At 38.4% G+C, this 24,271-nt stretch overlaps 1 protein-coding gene across 1 annotated transcript in view; it reads left to right on the top strand.

Annotated features, from left to right (window-relative positions):
* EYS (eyes shut homolog) overlaps positions 1–24,271 on the top strand; it is a 1,174,088-nt gene that overhangs the window by 805,748 nt on the left and 344,069 nt on the right. The window lies entirely within an intron of this gene.

Genomic DNA, 24,271 nt, shown 5'->3' on the forward strand with positions numbered 1-24,271 from the left:
CAGAGGATGCTACGTTTCCTTCAAGCGTATTATTCAGGTGACTTCAAGGTGACTGTCATGAAGTTGAGAGACAAAGATATGAGGAGACAAAAAAACAAAAAACGAAACCAGCTTGAGAATTAGGACAAGGAAAGACCACTGCATGTTGTTACCCGTGAACCAGGCCAGCGGCAAATAGATCAGTGCTTCCTAAATACTAATGGAAGTGTATTGCCAAGAAACCACAAGCCTGGATCCAAAAACACCCTGTAAATATAACGCATCTCTAGAGCTTCCAAATCTGTATCAGCATGAAACACTGTGTGAAAGATCTGCCTTCCCCAAGGGCCATGTGCTGCCCAGAGCCCAGATCAGATACAACCAGAGAGGTGCAGGCACCATGGACAGAGACCCAGTCTAACCAAACTCTCTATAGAGCTGAGGCGGGTGTCAGAGTGGTCAACTTCCTGCTCCTCATCATTGCTCTGCATTCCCCACCCCCATTTCTGAGGTGGCATTCTGTGCACTTATCCTGTCCCTGCTCCATCTGTTTATATTAAGGGTAAGGATTGCTTTTGAATTTGTGAGAAACTACAGACAACTCTAATGAAAAGGACTGGACATCACCCAGAAATTCTTGACTTTGAACTGGAAGCAGTGACTAGATGACACTGTGCTGTATCTCTTGGGAAGGGCCTAGGTATGCTCTTTATGGGGGAAAAGGTTCATGCATGGATATTTAAGTAGCCAGAGGCACAGCCTAAGGGGACACAGCGAGCTGTCAGCCAACTTTGACTAAAGGCAGCTGCTAAGAGAGGGACAGCTTTTTCCAGGCACCCTGCCTCCTAAGAGAGGTCAGCAAACTACAGCCGCAGGCTAAGTCCAGCCCACCCCCTACCTGCCCTTGCAAGGCCCAAGAACAGAGAAGGCTTTACATTTTTAAATAGTTGGACATTTTTCTTAAATAATGTTTTGTGACACTTACATATTAAATAAAATTCAAATTTCATGCCTGTAAATAAAGTTTTACTGGAACATAGCATCGCCCAATCATTGACACATTGTCTATGCTTTCAGGCTATACCCATAAAGCCGGGTAGCTGTAACAGAGATGTGTGGCCTAAAACAAAAAACAAAAAAAAAAAGCTTGAAACATTTACTATCTACCCAACATATGAAGGAGGCATGATCTTTCTGCACTTTTTCTCTGTCTTCACCTTCCGGTTGGACATTGAGGCCTCTAAGACGCTAGCTAATGGTGGAGTCACAAAATGGAAGGATCCCGTAGTCCTGAGTCACTGCACGGAGAAATCTTGCCCCTTTAATCCCACTGAGTAGGAAGACCAGCCTTAGACAACCAAGCAAGTAAAAATGAATGGTTGTTAGGTCACCGACTTTAGTGGTTCCTTGGTTATAGCAGTGAAGATGATACAAGCGAACATCGGCTGCTAAACTTCCCACCTACCTAAGGTACCAGAACATTTCTGTTTAGCCTTGAACATCCTTACTTTTCTGGCCCCATTATGTCCTTCCAGATTCTGTCTCACTGTTTCTCCACACCTACAGATATATTTCTCAAGTTTACAATATTTTTAACTCCACTAGTCTGTGGATATTGAGAAAAATAAATAGAGTTCCTATCATTAAGGATCTCTCAGCATCTTAGGGGGAAAACACATTGACTGACAACGATCATGAAAGTGACAGTTATGATATAAACACTTCCTTGGTTGGCATAAGAGTGGCTGTGATTGCTGGAAAGACATCTGGGGACACAGAGAAAGTCACTCAGTGTACGTACAGGACGTGGCGTAGTAGCACAGTCACCTAAGCTGGGCTTAATCCCCGTGGGAGAGGTACTACCCTGGCCCTAATTCCAAAGAAGGTGCTTAGCTCCAACAGACGCTGCTGGGTGTGGCGGACAGTGCCTTCCGGTCTTTCAGGAAACCCTTTGATTACCACTCTTAGGTCCTTTTCTGCAGACTCACCAGGTGTATGTGACTGGTAAGCTCAGAGAACCCCGCGTGCTTACTATGAGACTAGAGAAGTCAAAAGTCAGGTTTCTAAGAATACTGTTTGGCACCAGCTGGGTTTGACCTCAGATGTGCCTGAGCTTTATCCCTCAGTATTCATTCATTCATTTATTCAGTAAATGCGTATTGACCTCTTAACTGATGGTTGGGCTCTTTTCTAGGAATTGAGGTAAAAAGATATGAAAAACAGGCCCAGTCTGCAGCTCATGAAGCACAGTCTGGTGAATTTTCAGGAGGAAAGGGTGATGGGGAGGGGATTAACCAAATCCAGCCGAAACAGGCACATCAGAATCAGACACTTTACCTGGCCTCCCTGCTCCAGGACCCGAAACACCTTTCAAGTACAGGGGAGAGGTAGGGTCTCCCCTGCCATAGCAGTGGCGTATTCCACAAGTGCACTGGGATACAAAACCAAACAGCAGCAAAAGCAAGCGCCATTTTTCTAATGGATATGTAAACATGTAAGGAATTTAATGTTTCACAGAAGAAAGTCATCTACCTCAGCTTGGGGAAGAGTGGGTACAATCTATAAAGGAAAGAATGCCTGATCTGAAATGAGAGTTTACCAGAAGAACAGGGAAACGTATTCTAGGTAAAGAGATCAACATTTTTAGTGGCTTGTCTTGTGTTCCTGGAGCAAAAATACAAGACAGGAAGCCATGAGCCATCAGCTTCAAAATGTCAGCTCCGATCAGACGATGAAGGTTTGGTAGGAGAGAGGTTTGGAGCTGCAGGGGTGAGTTCAAACCTGAAGGATTGCTGTATGTTGTTGGGAGCCTAAAAGTAAAGACCTGACCCTGGACTCAGGGAGACCGGATAGGAAGCTGTTTCAATAATCTACAAAAAAGTGAGTGCCTGTCACAAGTCAGTGTGGGCAGAGATGGAGTGGGAGGGATGCACTGCACTAACCTGTATTAGAAGGAACCTGTTAGCAGAAGGATGACATCTAGATGTAACTCCTGAGTTTCAAGCAGATTAAGAAGAATCCAAGGCAAGAATGAGTCCTCAGATTTATTCAATTATCTGGGCACAGTGGATGGCATCAGCAAAGGTCACCAGGGGAGAAGCAGATGTTGATGATGTGTCAGCAGGGGTTCCTCCTGTGCCACTCTTTTAATAAAGAAAGTAATCTCGGGGAGCAGAAGAGAAAAGGGGAGAGAGTAATGCAGAGCCTACAGGAGTGTTACTGAGCCAGATACTGGACTCAATTAGAAGCCATATAATGAACGACTACTCTGGGATTGTCCTCCCAGGGGAGGAAGGGAGAAAGTGCTCAGTAGAAGCTAAGGCTGGAAGGTGTGACCCAGGTCTCTAGAAATGGTGTGTCTCAGAGGACCTTAAGTGGTGCCTCTGAAAGCCTGATATAAAGGGTACCATGCCAATTTCCATCTTGGGCATGCAGATTTGAGCTCTTGTGGGAATGAGCCTCCAGCTAGATATATACAGCAGGCAGATTTATATTAGGGAGTCTGTGGCTTAAAGCAATAATATGAATTAAAATATATTTGGGAATACTAGATATAAAAATAAGAGATAAAACCATAAAGGTGAGAATAGGCATCCAAGGAAAGTTTGCAGAGTGAAAACGGCTGTGGGCCAAATGCAGACATCTGAGCACCATTTACTTCTTTCTACAGCCCTCAATCCATAAAGCGCAGGCAAGAGATGGCTGCTCGGAGGGTCTCCAACTATCTTCTTGCAGGAGAGTTTCACATCCCAGTGACATAGTGTTCATCACAGGTGTTCTGTTTACCTGGAATGCTTTGTAATTCATCTATCTCACTTGGGGACACATCAGTTCATTCATTCAACTATTCAAAAATATGTACTGGAGCCCCTGCTGAGTGTTTGGGAATCAAGGATGACCTTCTCAGACTTGGTTCCTGATTCTACAGAATGTTCAGTGAGGTTACTCCCTATCAGCAATGAAGACTCCAGAAGTTCACGGTAATTCCAGCTGTGATTATACGGCAATCTTTCAAGTCTACTGTTAAGCATGAGATAAATCTGTCAAGATAAGGAGGACAGTCAAGCTACCTTGACTTTCTTTTCAATAAAAATGATGCCATGATGCCCATTCCAAAGAGGTTGGCACTTGGAGATGTTCACACACTGTTGGTGCATAAATGCTGGTAATCATACTGTCTCCTGACATCCAAGAAGGGCCAGACCCTCCACATTGCTTTATTGCTAACATTGCAGAGATCGGAGCTTCTGAAGACAGTCCACTTGTTACATAGCCACTCGCTAGCTGTCGTAATGTGTGTACTAAGATACAAATTAATTTTACTTATTATGTTAGTTAACAAGAATATACAGCATTCAAACCTTTTCATTTTACTATGTGTATGTCACATTCATTTTTACATTCCAGTAACCATCCCTAAAACTTTTAGATGATAAAATTTCAAAGATTTAGAACATAGGTTTAATATTTTGTAAAAATACATATAAAATCAAATCCTATGAACATGATTGTCATTTTCTGAATGGTACATAAGTTATTTTGTGACAGGTATTGGAGAACAACTGCATAGTCCCTTTTTAGTTGTCGTTGGAAGAGTGGCTAAAGGCAGTGATTTAATTAAGACAAATAGAGTGAAAATATCTGACTTTTCAATGTTGCTTTTCATGTATACGGTTTTAACTTCTAATAAACCATAGGGCTTTGATGCAAAACTTTGTTATTTCCATTATTTAAAATGGAAACAAAGACTGGCTGCTTGGTTTTTATATATAAGCTAGTCAGATCTCAACAAGTGCCCCAAATTTCTAGGTTTTGTACTGGAAAGTCTCCATTTTACAATCATTGTTGTATCATATTATATTACCATTATTTATGTGATGGTGAATGATGTCTTTTATGATTTATCCATGGGCTAGATAATGACCAGCTGTGACCCTAGTCTAAACAGAACTCCAATTTTAACTTTAAAGATTTTTGACCATTAGAAGTCACCACTATTTGGCTTGAAAATGTCAAATTAACTTTTCTTAGATCTCTAACAGTGAGTGATAGGTAAGCTAAACTTGCATATAGTTTTAAAAAATTCTGTCATTTTTCAATACCAATGCTTGTGTACCTGAATTTGGGCTTTCATTTAAGTTATAGATTTTGTTAAGTATTTATAATCCATAGATAACAGTTTAAATGAAGGAATTCAATTCTCAAGGTATTTTCTAAACATACTTTAAAACCTACAAGACTGCTGATCTGGATTTCTGTATTGGCTCACACCTTGACACAGTTTAATAACATGCATGTGGTTACTTACCTCTGGGATTATTTAGAACTGTCACTGTTTTGGGGGTTCTTTATTTTTTAAACCTGCCTTAAGTCACAGAGTTTACATAATTATACAGAGCCTTCAGAGATTAACTGAATATAGCAATGGCAGAGCCATTAAAAGATTGTAGTATCAAGCAACCAACTATTGCTATTTTTGCTTTTATTTTGAATTTTAAGGCAGAATGTTTCAAATAATTCCACAGCAGTAACGTATACTGTCCTTCACGAGACCTTGACTGTAAAAGTTAATAAAACACGGCTATCTACAGCCAGTTAGTTGCTGCAGAGAGACAGATATTGCCACCAACAAAAGAAACATTCATTTCCAAAAACTATACATAAATATTTTACACAGTTACCTAATTTTCTCAAAGTTTAAATTGATTATAAATAGTTCATGTGCTTTTTCTGCATCTGAAACCTGCAGAACTCTTTAATGAAACCTTGGTTAAGCCTTCGTCAATAAACCAGACTGGAAGCGCAGTACAGCAGCGCCCCCTAGGGTCCGATGGCTTTACAAATTCACATTTTCTAGCTGTCTTGATTAGGCCTTTGTAAGCGGTGATTAATTTGCGCAAGCTTTGTTTTTTGTAATCTGGAGAATAATGCAGTGATAACTAGAGAACAGATTCATAGTTCAAAGGGCTTTATTTTATTTAAAATGACTTTCTCCGGATCTATTGTACACAGTGTTGTGTTATGAACTTACGGAGTTTTCCTTTAAGCATATGATTCAGATTTTTCTTCATTCCCAATTTTGAATGAAGTCACACATCTACAGGGTTGACTTGAATGGCCTTAAGCACTATTATTTTTTATAATATATTATAAATGTCCGGTATACAGCCCAGAAGTCATAAGGATCAGAACAATTTTAGGCTGGAAAATACCTTCGAGATCATCCAAACAAACGTGCCACTTCTTCATCTGGGCGAGGAAGAGTCATCTGCCTGCAGTCACACAGTCTGGTTCACAACAAAACCAAAGCAGGATATTCTGCACAGGACAATCACTAACTAAAACTCCTAATACCAATCTTGCACTTGACAATACATTCATTTACATCAATAATGACATATAGCTCCCTAATTTCTTATGTTTTTCACTATTTAAAAATGAGCCTTTAAGACATTTCTACCAACAGGTGTATCATTTAGCATAAACTGCAGTTGATACATGAGAAACAGTGTGATTTGCATAATTTCTAGAAGCAAGAAGAATGTCATAACTTGAGAAAAATTATAAATTTTTTCTCTGTCTGCACACTGCTGTCTCCAGTGGATCATGCCCTAGTTTCCAGAGCCCCAAAGAAATAAAGAATCAAAGCAAGTAAGTGATTAAATCCAGGCCCAAATAGCTTCAATTATTTAATTTGATACAGTTATAAAACATGAACTATATTTGAAATATGAAACTCTTCAGACTTTGATATAGGAATACAAGCCACTTAGATTGCAGAGAAACCAAAAAAAGAAGAAAGGAAGTCAAGGAGACAGAAAGGACAAAAGATGAAAGTAGAGGATAGTGCCCAGTAGCAGCTGGGGTGGAGGGAACAGTGTGAATCTAGGAAAGAACAAAGTGCTTCTCCTTCAGAATTATCATTTCCCAACGAGTTACTGTTAGTTGGGATAATAAACAACTGCCCATCCTTCTTGGTCCTGCCTGTAAATAGAGCCCTGCACACCTGGATGCAGGAAACGCTGCTGGGAGCCGGGTCCCTGCTGTGCAGCTGCCTCGCCCTCGGGGGCAGAGAGCAGCGGATTGTGGGAAGCAGTGGTAGTAAGTGGGAGTTTGGTAATGTTCACATGCATGGCCGTTTTCCCTCAACATTTTCCATTAGGGGAAAAAAAAATGCCTATTTGTTTTGGCTTCAGGCTGATGTAAGCTTCATGCTTGTGTTGAAATGCTGTCTTTCCCCCTTGGGACTCAACACTGTATGTATCACAAATATTCTTCTTGCAGAGCAAAACCAGCAGCTTTTTTTCACAAAACCATCTCAAATCATTAATGTTTCACTTATTTAGTGTGTTTCTTAAAACAAAAAGCTAATATGTATGCGAAGTTATTGATACTGTTGTATGCTTCCCAATTTTTGATTTTACTAAAAGCAAAAATAAATATGAAGTTTTAAGTATACGTTAACAGAAAAATTAAAAAGCAAGCATAATGAGTTGGAAGAAAACAACATTGTTAAAAACTTGTTTTTGTAATAGAGAAGACTTGTTAGTAAAAGATTTGGGCCAGCTTGAGTAAACCTTCTGATAGTGTTGACAGCAGGGCATTATTAAATAAAATTAAAAGAAAGCAGTCAGGGCATACCTTTCAGTATACAAATCATCATGAATGATTTGAACTTTCAAGCAGTGAAATATTTTAGCAATGTGTCTTTTCTGATTTCTAAATTACAGTAAACAAATAACTTCATTGCTTTCCTTGGGTTGGACTTAACGAGATTTGAATGAAGAAGTCTCAAGAATCTTAAACTCCTAAATTCTATTGTTTTACCTAAAATTAAAAAGCATAGTAATAATTGTCATAAATCTCAGATCTTACATCATACATTTTCTCAAATATGAATGAATAATTTAATTTTTGAAAAGCTTCTAAAAGACATTCAATTGAAAGACACGATACTAATATATGATCTTGGTCACGTCCCAACAAGTCTAAAACAATACCATGTTGTGTCAGTTGATAGTGAGACTCTTAAATTAGGAGGCCTGCCAAAGTGTGGGTCCTTGCCTGCCGCCTGGAAAGAAGTCACAGCTGAGGCAGAGGGACAGAGCAAAAACTGCTTTTATTTCTCAAAAGAGGAAAAGGAAGAAAAGTGCACGAACAGGGAGAAGGAAGGAAAAGTTGCTTGGGTGGGGAGCCGTCAGCCAAGATGGCTGGTAGAAACAGCTCCGGCCTGGGCCAGGTCACCAGGACTTTTACAAAGAGTCTTCTGCCATCATGTCCTCCTTCGGGGTGTGATGAAGCCAGTCAGTCCTTGTATGGGCTTTTCTGGCTGTTGTCATGGCAACCGTCAACTGTCTTAATGTTGCTGGTGGGTGTGTCACTTAGCATGCTAATTCATTACAGTGAATGTATGATGAGGCTCAAGGTCCACTGGAGGTCAAATCCTCCACCATCTTGGACTCTGTTACTTCTAGCCAGTTCTTATTTCTTCTCTGCAGCTGCCTCCTGAGACTTAGATAAGAGTAACTGGTTTCTATTTGAGGGAGAGGCAGGGGTATGACCCTTGGTAACAAGAAAGCAAGCTGCTTTTAACCAGGATGCCTGCAATCTGGTGGACCCAGCATTCCTCCCTCCCCTTCCAAAAAAAATCTCCTAAGATTCTTTCAGCCATGAAAGTTTTATAGAGAAATGAAAGAATAATCTGTTAGTCATTGAGATGGGTGGTCAGAGTCCTTGTCATCCCCCAGTGCCTACAGGATTGTCCTAATCAGTTGCTTGAGCCTGCTCTTCTATGACGGGGACCTCAGCTTTTCTATAAACAAGAGGCAGGGGTTGCAGAGGAGGAAGCCCACAGGGTCCTGCTCCTTTTCATATTCACTTGCAAGTGGAATTCGCTGAAAATGACATCCGTGACTTGGTGCGGAACCTAGCAGTTGAACCTAGCTAAACCTCCCACAGGATTCAAACACACTCTCTAAAGAATCTTTGATAGGTGGTCATCCAGGCTCTGCTTAAAGATCTGACATGAATTTTGCTACCTCATAAGGCAGCCAATTACATTTTTCAACTGCTTTAAGAGCTGCAATGTTGAAGTCTGAACATCTGAAAATCTGAAATCTCCAACTACAGCTTCTCTGAATGAGTGTAATTGTTTCCTACGTACCAGCCTTTCAGTTTCTTGAGGATAATTAAGCCTGTGCTAAATATTTTCAAGCCGAATAGCAAAGTTTCCATTCTCAAATTATATGATTTCTGCATGTTCTGTCTTTTTTTTTTCTCTCTCTCTCTCTAGATTTAATGTAGTTCATCATTTATTATTTAGTTCTGGCTCCCAGAAACAAAGTTTTTCAAATGTGATCTGAAAAATGTGGGTTAGAATAGATATGCTGTTTGTTCAGAATTCAGTCTGAGATTGTGTTTGAACGTTAGCGTCAATCCAAACCCTTGGTTTCCCCACCTTCCTTGATTATTCACACACGTAGGTATTCAGTCTGCAAGTTGTTTCAGTACCACAAGGTATATTTGACTGGTACTTTAATTCTTCTTTACGGTGCATGGCATAAAATTTCATTTGCAAATCATCATCCTTGAAAGGTAGAAGTTGTGCGATGTTTTCTTTCTAGGGCCCATTAATGTTGCCTCACCCACCCAGTCACTACAGCCAGCCCTTCCTCCTCTTTCTTCTGTCGCTACATGCAGAAAACAAAGCCTCTCACACAATGAATAGTGCATAAGTCTCGGCTCTTCCTGTGTTTTTATCTTAGAGGTTTATGTGACTTTGGCGTGCGTGCTCTTTGTGATTAATTCTTCTTTCTAGAGTCAAATTAATTTTCTCACTGTGATGCTTTGAAACCAGGTTGTCAGACTGTTTTGACATTTAGATAAATGGCACTAACAATGTATTGAGAATGATGCGGGCAGTACTCCCATGAAGCTATTTATGAAGCCCCCCCCCGATTTTTATGTGGGGGGCAGGCTCTAGGAGAGAATTCATGTTCAGTTCAGTACATGAATGAGTCTCGTAAGTCCTCCATGCTCCGTGTGTGAACAAGATGAACTCCAGAGAATTTCTATGGCAGGTATTAACAGGTGCCAACCACGTCATAAAAATATCTCAAAAATGCTCCGATGGCGTGGAGGGTATAGCTCAAGCGGCAGATGCATGCTTAGTATGCATGAGGCCCTGTGTTCAACTCCCAGTACTTGCGCTAAAATAAGTAGATAAATAAACTTCACCTGTCAAAAAAATAAAATAAAGCAAAACAAAATAAAATAAAATAAAATAAAATAAATTTTTTTAAAAGCTATTATGGAATATATGATCTTGATTTACATAGATCCTGAGAAAACCTGCCTCAATAAATTGATGGTCATATGTTTTCATAAGTACTAATCTTTTTTTTTAACTTGATTTATAGAATTGTTTGACATTTTGTAAAATATCTTCAAAATTAACTCTAATTTAAGAATAATTAAAATCATTCCATTCGTGTGAAAATAATAGGAACAAACCTTGACCAGGTCTAATTTTTGACAAAAAACAAATAAACAGACAAAAAAAAAACTTACATTATTTTCATAGAGGAGTGTATTGTCTTCCTACTTCGGATGGTAAAGCAGCAGTGTACTTCCCGCACCAATTTTGTTTTAGCATTTCAGGTCTTTGACTCACACATGTAACCATACACGTGCTTCCATCATCACCGAGCTTTTTGAAATCTGCTTTGCTGTACGTCTAACATTCCTCCCTTTCATTTGATTTGTATTAAGATGATGATGTGGCTTGCTCAGTCTGCATATTGTCATGATTTCCCATCCAGTGAAAGCTTCTCCTTCATGGTTCCAGTTTAAGACCAGACTAGCAGTTCCCCCCATTGCTCTTGGATTTATTTAGTAATTTAAAATAATTACATGATTTAGGTTGAATTAAGGCTGATTTTTTTTTTGCATAGATTAAGTTTGAACTGGGATAGAACTGATTTTTATGGTAAAATTGGAATTAACGTGCAGAATTGAGTAAACTGGTAATAATAAAAATTCGATGTATAAGCAATTTATGCATGAAAATGGTAATGGGTGAGGATGGCTTTTTAAGAACATGGTCAGCCTTTATCTAATTGCACAAAGTCTTTCAAGGGTACAAAATGATATTGGTTGAATGCTTAGTTAAGTATTTTTAGAAACTTAGCACTTATCCAACAATAAATCTCCAGCCTAGTAATCAAACTATCAAGCACAAAGTCAACACAAAACAAGTTCAAGGTGTATCTAAGGACCAGAGCTCAAGTTAAAATATTCAGAAGGGAAGAAAAAATCTTTATCCTGATTATGCCAAGAGTACAAAGGCATTTTCAAGGGCAATGTTGTATTAAAGAGATAAGAAGCTACAGTTCATTAAAAATTAACAGTAATGCAATTGAAATGTATCTATTAAAGTAATAAGCTTTAAAATAAGAATGATAGATGTGTATTTGTAGTTGGCTCCATTCCTACCAAAGTGTAGACAATTTAGAATAGAGATTGAAAGTTTCCTCCCTTCAAATGAAAATGTCCAAGTCCAGATGCCTTTAAGTACAGATTTCTGCACATCCCACCACGCAGACATTTAAGAAATTAAACATAAATAAGCAAAATTTTCAAAAGAAAATGCCATCAGAACTTAAAATATGGATTAGCACCAATTGCTTACTATTTATTTCAAAGAATATATGCAGATGTAATTTGCACTAATTCAAAAAAGAATTAGTCCTGTTCACTTACGTCTGTACTTCTCCCAAGGAAAATGTGGAATTAAGGCAAATAAACAGGGAGAGTTATGGAAAATCCCCCCACTGGCAATCAGTTTGGAGGGGCTAACATGATAGGTGTGACCAGGTTGCCAGAGAGATGGTGAATGGTTGATGTTTTGCAAGATCAACAGCTGGTTAGGGCGGGGGTTGCAAGACTGGAAGACAACAGCAGAGATTATGACCCCTTCTCTTGGTTGACCTCTTGTCTCAGCTTCCAATTATCAGATATTCTCAATTGAACATATATTTATTCAATTATTTCTTTATTGATTCAGTCAACAAATAAGGATCGAACACGTATAGTGACAGGTGCCATGCTCCGCCCCACGGATACAGCAGGATGTTCCCCAGGGGTGTGATCAGGCTCTTGTTCTCACTGGGTCCATGCTTCATGCAGGCAGCAAAACCTAACAATGAAGACAATGCACTAACGTCATGAGATAACTAGGGCTGGGGACTTACTCTATACAGAATGATCAGCAGCATTTTCCTTTAAACCGGGATGTGAGCTACATCTGTCTAAAGAAAAGGATATTTATTCCATTCTGAAATGAAAGATAAGCTTGTACAAAAAACTTGACGTGATCAAACATGGAAAATTGGAGGTTGAGAAAGACTAGTGGAGATAGCATATGTTACTATAGCAGGTGACAGAGGAGTGGAAAAGAGCGAGTGTGCAGTTAATACGTGTAGACAGTCCTTTAAGCAGAGAAACCATTTTCTGATACATGTCTATTTTAAATCACTGGACATGAGTGGAAACTTTGTGATCTGGAGGGGTGATGTCTGGAATCAGAAGATGTAAGAACATCAAAGAACAATCTGCTGGCAGCCAGTGCCTGAAATCCAGTCAATGGCAACAAAGTGGCTTCATAAATGGACATATCCTGACCCCATCAAAAAGCCACCAAGACCAGAGGGTTTTACAACTTGACAGTCTATAAACATGGTTGTAGTTGGAAGAGAAGAAATACAATGAATACATTTTCCCATCAGGAAAAGGTATTTTTCAAGTTGTTCAGTGCTTTGTTGCTTTCAGCAAAATAGAGGACATGCAAATAGAGTTTCCCAGCTGCAAAGGCCAATGATGGAGCTTAGCTCAGCTCAGCTAGACTAAGAGAAAGGAAAAATGTGCTGGCAATATAATCTAGTGTCTGTTAGACTTTCAGAATTGAGCAGTGCCTATGAAAGAGAAAGGGGCTTTAATGAAAACTTGCCCATGTAAGTTCAAGAAAGTAGAACTCAGAAGTCCCAGGACTTTACAAGATGAATAAATTAAAAATGAAATCTACACAAGCCTATACAAAACTCCATGGGGAGTAAAACAGATAACACATAGTCACTCAATGAGAGCTTTAGGAAAAAAGAGGGCTGGCCACACTGAGGGCAGACTCAAGAAAGGTTAAGATTTCAGATAACTGCTTTGAACTAACCCACAATGAAGCTGAACTAACTTATAATGCAGTTAAAGGAAATATGTCCTTTATGAAAAATAGAAGAATAGGGTAAGACAATGGAATTTAAAATTAAAATTTAACATGTGTGACCATCTCTGTGGACACTAAAGGCATTCAGTAAAATGAAACATCTAACTGTGATAAAAAGATTTGGCAAACTACTTGTAGAAGGAAAGTCACATGTAGAATCAGACATTTCTGAAGCTCTTGGGAAATGTTACACTTTTTTTACCACCTCCATTCATGGCGGTAGTGGAGTTCCTAGCTAGTGCATTGAGATTAAACAAATAAAAACTGAAGTTCTATGAATCTGCTTAGAAGAAAAACTCATGGATTGCTCTCATAGAAAAGTTCAAAGAATATACAGAAACATTATTAGAATTAATAAGATAGTATAATAATTAGTTTGCTGAGATCAATACTGGAAAATCAATTGCATTTCTATATATATGAATGCCCAAGTTTTACAAAATGCAATTTACAGAAGCATTTATAAATACATATAACACCTGTAAGTATATATTATTTGAATAAGTATAAATAAGAACAGTGTTCCCAAGGTAACTGTGGGGGAATTGGTTCCAGGACGCCAAGTGGGTACCAAACTTTGTGGATGCTGGAGTCCCTTACATAAAAGGGCATATTATTTGCATATAACCATCCCACATCCTCCTGTGTACTTTAAATCATCTCTAGATTACTTACAATACCTGATACAATGTAAATGCTATGCCAATAGTTGCCAGCATGCAACAAATTCAGGTTTTGCTTTTTGGGACTTTCTGAAATTTTTCAAATATTTTGAATTCAAGGTCTTTTGAATCTGGGGATGTGAAGCCACAGATACGGAGGGACAATTGTATTACATACATATATATAAATATTATGAATAAGTATGTAATAAATAAAAATATGTCACATGTTAGAAGAAAGTTATAAAACTTTATTTAAATATATTAAAGAAGATAAGATATTATTTTCTTGAATGGGGTAGTTAATATAATAAAAATGTCTATTCTCCCCCAGATTTATATATGCATAATAGTAATAATGTGTCATTACATAGGTATTCAATATAATTTCAGACAATATATAAATGGGTTTCTATTTCTTTTGGAGAAGGAAAACAAACAGAGTGAATTGCTCTTCTACATAAGAAAACCTATTACAAAACTTACAGTATTGAAGAATGCATGCCATCATGTATAGTCTTAGTACAGGAATAGCAACACAGAGCAATGCAAAAATAGATGGGCGTAATTTGCTAAACGATGCCAAGAAAATTAATTATCCTAGTAAGAAAAAAACCCCACAAAATCTGATTTAACTGTACACAAAGATCAATTTCAGTTGCATTAAACTGTTAAGAAAGGTAAAATTGCAAAACTGAGGGAATACATACAGTAGTCTCTCTATCACTTCAGGGAACGTCAGGCAGAAAAGTCCAAGCTTTAGAAGAATATACAGGCAGCCCTCATTTTACTGTACTTTACTTTATCACGCTCCATAGGTTTTGTGTTTTTTTTCAAATTGAAAGCCTGAGGCAACCCTGCATCGAGCAAGTCTATTGGCACCATTTTCAACAGCATTATTTTTAATTAAGGTTTTTACATTGTTTTTCTAGATATGATGTTATTACACACTTGGTAGACTACAGTATAGTGTAAATATACATTTTTCTATACACTGGGAAACCGAAAACTTTGTGACTCACTTTATTGATATATTTACTGAATCACAGTGGTCTAGAACTGAACCCACGATATCTCCAAGATATGCTTGTATAGAAAACTATCTTAGAATAAGGGAAACTCCAGCTCTTTAAGATTAATTTTAAAAATTCAAAAAATTTGATTATACTGCAATTGAGAAGGTCTATTTCTCAAAATATATAGAAAGTTATAAAACAAACCACAATCTATAGAACATATTGCAACATAAAAAATGATAAAAGGCTGTTTCCCACATGTTATAAAGATCACATACAAATTAATAGGACAACTCAGTAGAAAAACTGGCCAAAAGATGTGTGAAAGGATGAAAATTAAAGTCACGATTAGATCTGTTGTATAAACACTAGATAGGCAGACATTTTTAAAGTTTAGCAATAACACGTGTTACTCTGGATAAAAAGCAGCAGTGGCTCATTTACTGGAAATTTAGAACCAGCTTATTGTATAAAGTTGCATAAAAAGTGTATTCTAGGCCCAGAAATTTCACATCTTGCTCTTGGATGTAACCTCCAAGAAACATGTATAAGAACGTTTCGAATGTCATTGCTCCTAATGCCACAAGACTGAAACCCACAATTCTGTTAATAATATTAGGGGAAAGTAATCCATCAGCACAGTGTTATGGAGTGGTGGAGCTGGGTGAGCTGGAGACAGACGCGAGGGCATGGATGAATCCTAAAAACGATACTAGTTGAGGTAAGCAGCCGCACATGAATCATTCAGTATACACTTATTTTTTATAAATTAAAACAAATGAAATTAAGCATCATGTTGTTTAGGTTATAGAGTCAAAACACAAGTGGAAATATCTAGAGGGAAGTAGGGAGAAATTCAAGACAGGACTACTTTGTGGGGTTTCTGAAGCACTGAGGGAACATCATTGCTACTGAAGTTCTGTTTATTAAGCCGTTAGTAGGCTCGCTGTTTTGTGATTGTCCTGTACAAGTGAAACATACTTTGCATGTGGATATGCAACTGCATTCTTTATCAATTATTGCAGATCATATAGTACCTCACGACACTGCCACTTGGTTTTTTAATAATGTATCTTAGTTATCACATAAATCTGCTTCATTTCATTGTTCTGGGAGTCAATTCAATTTACAGACCTGTCTAACTATTCATTTCTTCACACTTTTTTTTTAATTTTGATTTACTTTTGTTTTATTTTGGGGGGTGGGTCATTAGGTCTATTTATTTATTATTAGGTTTTGTTTTTAATGGAAGTACTGGGGATTGAACCCAGGACCATGTGCTCTACCACTTGAGCTATACCCTCCTCCACACACTTTCAATTTTTATTTTAGGCGGTTAGAGAAGACGTATGTTCGTCCTCGTTCCTCTCAATACTCCAAGTCAGTCTGGAACTGTAAGGTGTGCAAGAGCAAAAGTTGCCTCCATTTTTGCCTTTGTCGCCTCCGTACCTAGGGCATGGATTCGTTGTCTTTCAGAAAGTCACGTGTACCTACACGATGCATCACCCCCGCGAGCCATTCTGTTGACTAGAACTCACAACTGCACTAAAAGCAAAAACATAAAGCAAAGTGTTCTCTTTGCTGTAGTGACCCAAACACATAGAGTAGCCTGTGGGAAACTGCATGGAAATAACACCATTCTTCCCTCCAGAAGTGCTCAAATTGAAGATAAAAGTGTCAAGCGATAGCTAACCCAAGAGGTTTTGATAAATGCTAAGGCTATATTTAGCACTGTTCAATCACTGTTCGTCCAGTAAACTAGATAAATAAGGATGCTAACTCAAATTAATTGCCTGGGACTAATTTCACTCCAGGTAGATTAATGTCACGCAATAGAGTAGGTTTTATTTTAAACCACTGTAATGAATTATAACAGATTTTTAATGGAAATTATTTCTATGTTTCATTACAAAAGCATATCTTACATATATATTTACTTTTGAAGGAACTAAATACTTGATAATGTTAAAAATATAAAAAATATAACAGAGATTTGTTACAGGTAGTCACAGAACATAAAAGAAAGTGTGGTTTAGAATTTAAGATGGCAAGAAACAGAGTAGGGTCAAGAATGAAGAAAAATGGAGTAGTGCCATAAAAAAAAAAAATCTGTTGACTGGCAACAAATGTATATCCTGTCTAAAATCTTCTATATCCACTTGCTAACTTGACATCTCTACTTAGATGGTCATGTATAACAAGGATGAAATCAAAATTAGGACAGTCCCTGAAATTCATTTTCTTGTTTGTTTGTTTCTGTGATTACTCGGTTGCTTGGTTTTAGGGATCCTGTGAACGTCAGGGATCACTGTTTTTTCCTTTCCGGACCCTAACACGTTAACTGGTTCCCTTTAGGGCAGTGAAATAGCATGAATCCGTCTAGGCTGGGAGCTTTTACCACATACCCTTTATTTTCTATTTTATTTTATGAAATAATTCAATATAACTTGCACTGGTTTCATAAGCCCCGTAACTCTTAAGTTTTGCTCTTTGATTTCAATTGCCCCTTGTAATGTGAAACCATTCCTGCTTCGATGGAAGACAGGGCAGTTTCCCAGGTCAAGTTCTGTAATTAGCTGGTGGCTGCTTCGACGAGAAGCCGTTTCTGACTGTGATCTCACTGCCCTTCCACAGTCCGGGTGACTAACAGTGATGAAGACAGTTGGACACGATGGACAGAGTATCAGAACATCACGTTGAACACCTAAAATCACACGGTCTGTGTGCGCCAATCACACTTCAATCAAAATGGGGGGAAATCAGCTAGAACATTTTTTCTCTTTTAAGGCACTTAGAATAATGACCGATTCTCTCATAGAAATTTGACATGGTGAAAACTTTACAGGAAGATATACGACAATTGTAGAAGAATTGTAGTAGACAATTTCTTCTTTGTTAAGTCAGATCTCAATTATCTTCTGGAAAGAGCTGTCAGTGCTTGCAGTATCCCCTGCCAATGGAAAGGGAGAGCATTTATCAATTCCTTCACTTCCCAAGAGGAGGAATAATGAAACCACGGTGAATCTCCAAATACAATCTTCTCGGCCTAAAAACAGGATTATCCCAGCATCTCCTATAACCCTGTCTCCTCACACTTTTCTCATTTCTATAAAGAACACTCCGATTTATTCACTTGCTTGGGTGAGAACCCTAAAGCGACTCTTAATTCCTCTCTTCCTCGTCACCAAATTTCCATCTACCAGAAAATGCTATGTGTCCTACCAGTATATGTGCTTCTAGCCAATTCATTCTTCCTCCTTCTTTTCTCCCCAATCTTTTGTGCCATCATCACTCCATGGTGTACTCTAAATCCTCCCAGTCTTCTTCTATTCCGCCTTCTCCAATGGGTTTCCCACAAAACTGGCAAAGTCACCCTTATTTTGTTCTTTTATCATTATGAAGATAATGCATATAAGAAATTCAAATTGTCCAAAAGGTTATATATTAAAAATAATTTTCTCTCCCACCCAAGATATCTATTCCCATTCTCCAGAATTCTTTCTCACATACCCTTCCTAAAGCTGACCATTTGTACGTACACACATACAAGTATACACATATCCTCTTTTTCCCTAAATGAGAGCTCATTCTAAACATCCCATTTGTTTTGTACCGGGTCTTAATTTATGGAAGTGACTGAATGACAACATGGAGAGGTCAGCACCATTGAAAGAGAAGTTTAAGTTTACTCACAGTTCCCCTAGAAACAGAGCCCAGCTCACCCCGTGGGGGACACGGGAAGAACACCAGGCTTTGGGCCATAGGGGCAGCCTCTAGCTGCCTGGCACCTGGCCCTGGGATGATTAAGGCAGAGAAATATTCCCTTTTGGGGTACACAGGCCAGATAGGGAAGGCGTGTCTCTGAACTGGTTAGTTTACATGTCAAATGCATGCCCATGGCTGACTCCTTTGCTGTCTCTAATAAACTGGCCAGTCCCAGAAGGGGCAGTATCTCCCAGCCAGAAATGTTTTCTAAATGTCAAGTATCATAATATACAGAAAATAAAAACATAATTAGTACACTGCTCTTTGATGTTCTTATTGAATAATAGTTACTGGAGACCTTTTCATTTCAGCATATTCAGATCTTCTAGCTTTTTAACAGCCACATAATATTTCATTTCATGGACATTTCATAATTTAATTTTATTTCAAAGATGATGGATTTCTTAGTTGTTTGTAGTTTTTTTTAAGGCAAAAACAGTGCTGCAATTAAAATATCATTCATTATATATTTGCATAGAAGTAAAATAGTATGCATAAGATAAATTCTTAAAAGCAGAAAGATGTGTGCTTTTAAATACAACACCAATATTGGAAAAATGTTGTGGGACAAAGCAGGCTGGTACCACAGGCAGTAAAAAATTCACCAGCAGCAAAGAAAAGTGAAAGAAAAGTTTATTAGGTACGCTGCTGCAGGCAACAGCAGGCAAGCAGACGAGAGGTGTCCGTGTGCCCCAGATGTGGATTGCTGAGGTCTTTTATAAAAGAAAGTAACTTTCAACTCTTTGTGCTTCCATGACATCAATCACAAAGGGGGTTGCAAGGTGCATGACCAGTTCGGGCACAACTTTCTGATTGGTTGATGTTGAGGTAACAGGGAACGGAGGGGGTCGTGAAAGGGTAGGGCTGGGAATTTTGGTATGTGGTTGTGACTGGTTGGGGAGGTCAGGCTTCCCGGCACTGAATAGATGATCATTATCTCAGCTAAGGCTTTGTTATGTTAAAGGAAAGCAGCCAGGTGCCTGAGGGGCCTTGGAGCAGGAAGCACTCAGATGTCTGCGGACCCCACAGAAGCAAGTTCCCAAGCTACTACTTTCCGTGTTGGGAGAGGAATGTGCTTTGTGTTTTCTGGTTTATGTCTTCCTGACGTGAGTGATTAGGGCGCAGGCAGACGTCTTGTGAGTGGAGCCCCCTTTTGCTCTCTGTGGGGCCTCTTACTTGTCCATGAACCCCACAGCAATTAACTAACTTCCAAAGAAAGGGCACCAGTTCAATTCCACATCCCCCCCATCAACTCACAGGACAGTAAGATTCTCTAACGCCTCACCGTCAACTTTTCAAATTAACCAATTTTTCAAATCTTGCCAATCAGATGTGCAGAAATTAAAAATACTAAATTATGAGCAATTTTTCATGTTTGTAAGATATTCATATTTCTTTTCTGGTTTCTCTGTGTTCTGATTTTTGGTTATTTTTCTATTGGCTTTTTTTGCTCTGTTTATAGTGATCCCTTCTGTCATATATATAATGAAAATGGAAATAAAAGTTTTGATTTAATCCAATTTATCTTTTTTTTTACCTTTGGCTTCTGGTTTTAGGAAGGTTTTCCTTGTTCCAAGATTTGTTGTTGTTGTTGATGTTTATATAGACTTTCTGTGCCATCATGGTTCTATTGTATTTCTTACATTAAGGTCTTCAGTTCCACTGGAATTCATTTTGCTGTAAGAATGCTTCTAATACGGATGATAGAGGGAAAATAATGGAGCCTAATTATAGTTGTTGGAGAGGCAGATGGCAAGGATGAGGAAGAGAAAATGTCCATAGCAGACAGAACACATGGACGGGGCAAGAGGTGATAAAACAGGGGCAGCAGAAGCTGGTCTGAATGGGAAGAGATAACAGAATGAGAACGAGGGGCTCAGCGCCCAAGGGTACCCTTCACATCAGGGCCAGATTTTGATGTATGAGGAAGATATCTTTAATGACTATCTTATATGACACTGGCTCCATTGACTAGCAGTTCCATTATAACAGAGCATTTCAGATCTCATTGAGTGTCATATTGTGGTGTTAATTTCATGCAACAGTTCCCCTCAAAAAATAAAAGGCGGGCTAAATAAATTTCATGGGAGCATACGGAAAACCTTTATGGGACTAAATACCTTTAGGTTCTTCAAAAATGAGTTGTACTACATAAATAAAACAGGAGACCTCATTTTTTTCCAGCATCCCCGAGAGCATATTCTAAATAATTATTTAGAAAACTGAATACGTAAAGCATGCAAAGTGGGACTGTTTTCTTCTTCTCTGGCTTTCTTACACAGAATGCACAGCCCATTAGCCACTGTTTTCTGACAAACGTCAAGCATTGCAGTGATAACTAAGGGGCCACGATTCACTATCATTGTATCTTTATAGAACTTTGAAGTACTTTTGCTGCTGTCAGCCTTCTGTCCCGAGTCTAATCTGGTGGAGTGTTACAGAACACCCCAGTGCCTGGTTAAGAACTTTGGACAGAGCCCATGTCCCCTCAGGTGACGCAGGGGATCAGACAGACGTGACTGCCCAGAGGCCTGACTGAGGGATGACCTGATTACCGCTATGTTCTGGATGAGCGAGGCTGCCATAAATCTAACCTCCAACTAAGTGAAGTGTCACTGTAACATCTCATCATATTTTTGTCCTCAACTGATTTGCACATTTTTTTTTTAGCCAAAATTGAGATATAAGATCTTGAGCCAGCGTCAGTTCAGTAACATTCTTTAAAAAGTGCTTTATAATAATGGAGCTGTAAACTCTCTGAATTCAGCACAGTTCCACCTTGAGGAGTATAATTTTTGTTACACTTTTGCTGACTGGTAAACCATCACTTACGCAGTTGTGCGGTTTTTTGGTTTTTGTTTCTTTTTAAGCTAAGCAATCTTTATTGTATTGCTTTTCAATGGAATATTTCAGCAACCTCTATCCAAACTTAAAACACTGTTGCTTGAGTGTTGCCTATGTATTAATGCCAAGCTAGAACTCAATCAGAGTTTAATTAAAACACCCATTCACTAATGAATTAACTGAATATTTAATTTCTGGGTGTTATGAACTTACAATTTTGAGAGAGAGAATTAAAATTAGAAACTGGATGAGATAATGCAAGCTGATTATCTTAGTGTTTTATTACCCTTTGTTCCCTCTTTGAGTCTCTTTTTAGTTTATGAACACTTGAAAATTAGGCATATTTGCAGTTCCTGCAAAAGTGTACAATTCCATGTTATTATTTTACTTAACCTTCTTCTATTAGAGCCTTCTTTGCTGGGTTTTCAGAAGGCAAAGCTGAAAGCGACACGGTGCATAGCCTCACATTTTCAAATCTGGTAATAACGCAGCTGCCTCTACATGGAAGGAGGGAGTGTGGAGCAGGGCAAAGGGGCACAGGATCAGATCAGAGTCTGTTTCAAGGTGTCGCTCAGTAACTTGCACAAGGTTGTCTAAGTCACACTAACTCCTAAACCACCACTGCTTCGTCTTAAAAATAGGTTTAACTTCTACTCTGCTAATTTTGCAGATTTTATTTCTGAGAATCAAATGAGGTGATATGTAGCCACTGTTACAGCATTTTTCCACTATTTACAAAGAAAAGCAGTGCTACTAGTTATGTTAAAATTTTAAAATATGTATCCCAGTGCGGGCTATCAGTACTCAAGTGTGCATGTACTTGGGGAACCTGTAACAACCATTATTTCAAGGCTATTTAAAGGAGAATCAGAAAGAACATATTGTTGCAAAGTGTTTATCATAAACTAAGAATTATCTTGGCTAATATGTAGTGAATCTACTAATGATTCATTACATATTTTGAAAAAAAAACTTTTAGTATTATGAGTACTTGAATCTAAAACCATTCCCCACTCATAACTCTTTGAGTGATTAAACCAACTAGCTGGGAATGTGGAGGGTGTAGGGGTAGGTATGGTCATAATTTTATAGCTCTTTAGTTGTACTGACACCAAGATGTCTGGATCAAGGAAGGCATCACTTAGAATGTGAAGAGTGATTTTTGGCAAATGCCTACTATAATCCAGACATTGTATTATACACTTTATGTACAAATTTCATTAAATCTCAGACAGCATTTTCAAATGTAGAATCCATTGTCAGAGAGTTTATTAACTTGACAAAAGTCTCACTGGTAATGAGAAGTACTCAGATATGACTAACTGCAGTGTACTTGTTTTGTTTGGTTTTGTTTTGTTTAATTTTGTGATTTTGAAATATATTCTTTGGTAAATTTTAATTGATTTTCATATTCTCAATTATTGATCACTGTCTGGTTCAAATTTTTTATACAGGGGAGGTGAGAACAGACCGTGTTCTAGAAATTATTTCTTAGATGTCTGTAAATCATGGGAAGTTCAAGTTCAGATCCAGGAGGAGTCAAAGAGTCTCAGGTCAAAGCTGAGAAAATTCAGCATCAGATCAGTGCACTTCATTTATCTGTAAGAGGTCAAGGCAGGTGGTGATCAAGTCATATACCCCTAAGTTTAAACTAGGCTATATTTCACTATTTAATCTACATATTGTTGGTCTTTTCTTCCCAGCTCACAATTTCTTGTGAAAATAAATGGAACTTCTACAGTAAAGTATCCACACATAGAAAGAAATTAGTATTCTATAAAATACATATTGGCATTTTGGGGCTCTTAAATGGCATGTGTTTATCAGTCTCTAACATAAACAATTCTATTAAATATTCCAAGATAATACAGAATGTGAAAATAAATATAATACCAATACTTTATGGCTTAAATTTTGAGAGAAAAATATATAGCCCGAGGAATCACAAAAGTGGACAGAGAAAAATTGTCACACTAATTTGACTTGCCGCAATAAAATGTTAGAAAATAGCTGTTGGCTTTTCCACTGTGGTAGTTGGTTGTAAAATGTCCTCAATTCATGACCTCTCCCCGTATCCATGCCCTTGGCAATGTGACTCAGCAGCTCCTCCCACCAGAAACTGATATTTACTTTCCTACCCTTGAATCTCGGTGGAACTTGTGACTTGCTTTTGTCAGTATTATGCAGCACAAGTGACACAGTGCTGGTTCTAAGCCTAAGCCTCAAGAAGTGTCACACACTTCCATTGCTCTTGCTCACCTGTGACCATGTTGCAGCCAAGCACTGGCTAGCCTGCTGGACAATGAAAGAACACATGGAAAAGAGCAATGAGTTGTCACAACTGAGGGTACATTCGACCATGTGGACCCAATGATAAATCAGAGGCAGCACCTATCTGAGAAGATTGATTAAGCTCTGGTGAGAAAAGAACTGCCTAGCTGAGCCAGATCCACATTGCCAACCTGCATGGCATTAGCTAACTAGTACATTCACTGTTAACTAGTTCAGGGTCCAAAGTTTCCATTTGAACCTGAAAACCAGGCAGCCTTCTCATTCCCACACAGGCACTGATTTTGGACTTACTAAATACTGAACCTTCCACCCAGTATATCTCTGCCAGTTGAGAAGTTTTAGCCTGAATTTTGCAGCACACAAATATGTAGATGTGGACTGTGAAGAGAAAGTCTATCTTGGTAGATACAGTTCTCCAAATTAAAGCACTTGTTAAG

Source organism: Vicugna pacos, chromosome 8, assembly GCF_048564905.1.
Source record: "Vicugna pacos chromosome 8, VicPac4, whole genome shotgun sequence".
In the NCBI taxonomy this organism is placed as follows: Eukaryota; Metazoa; Chordata; class Mammalia; order Artiodactyla; family Camelidae; genus Vicugna; species Vicugna pacos.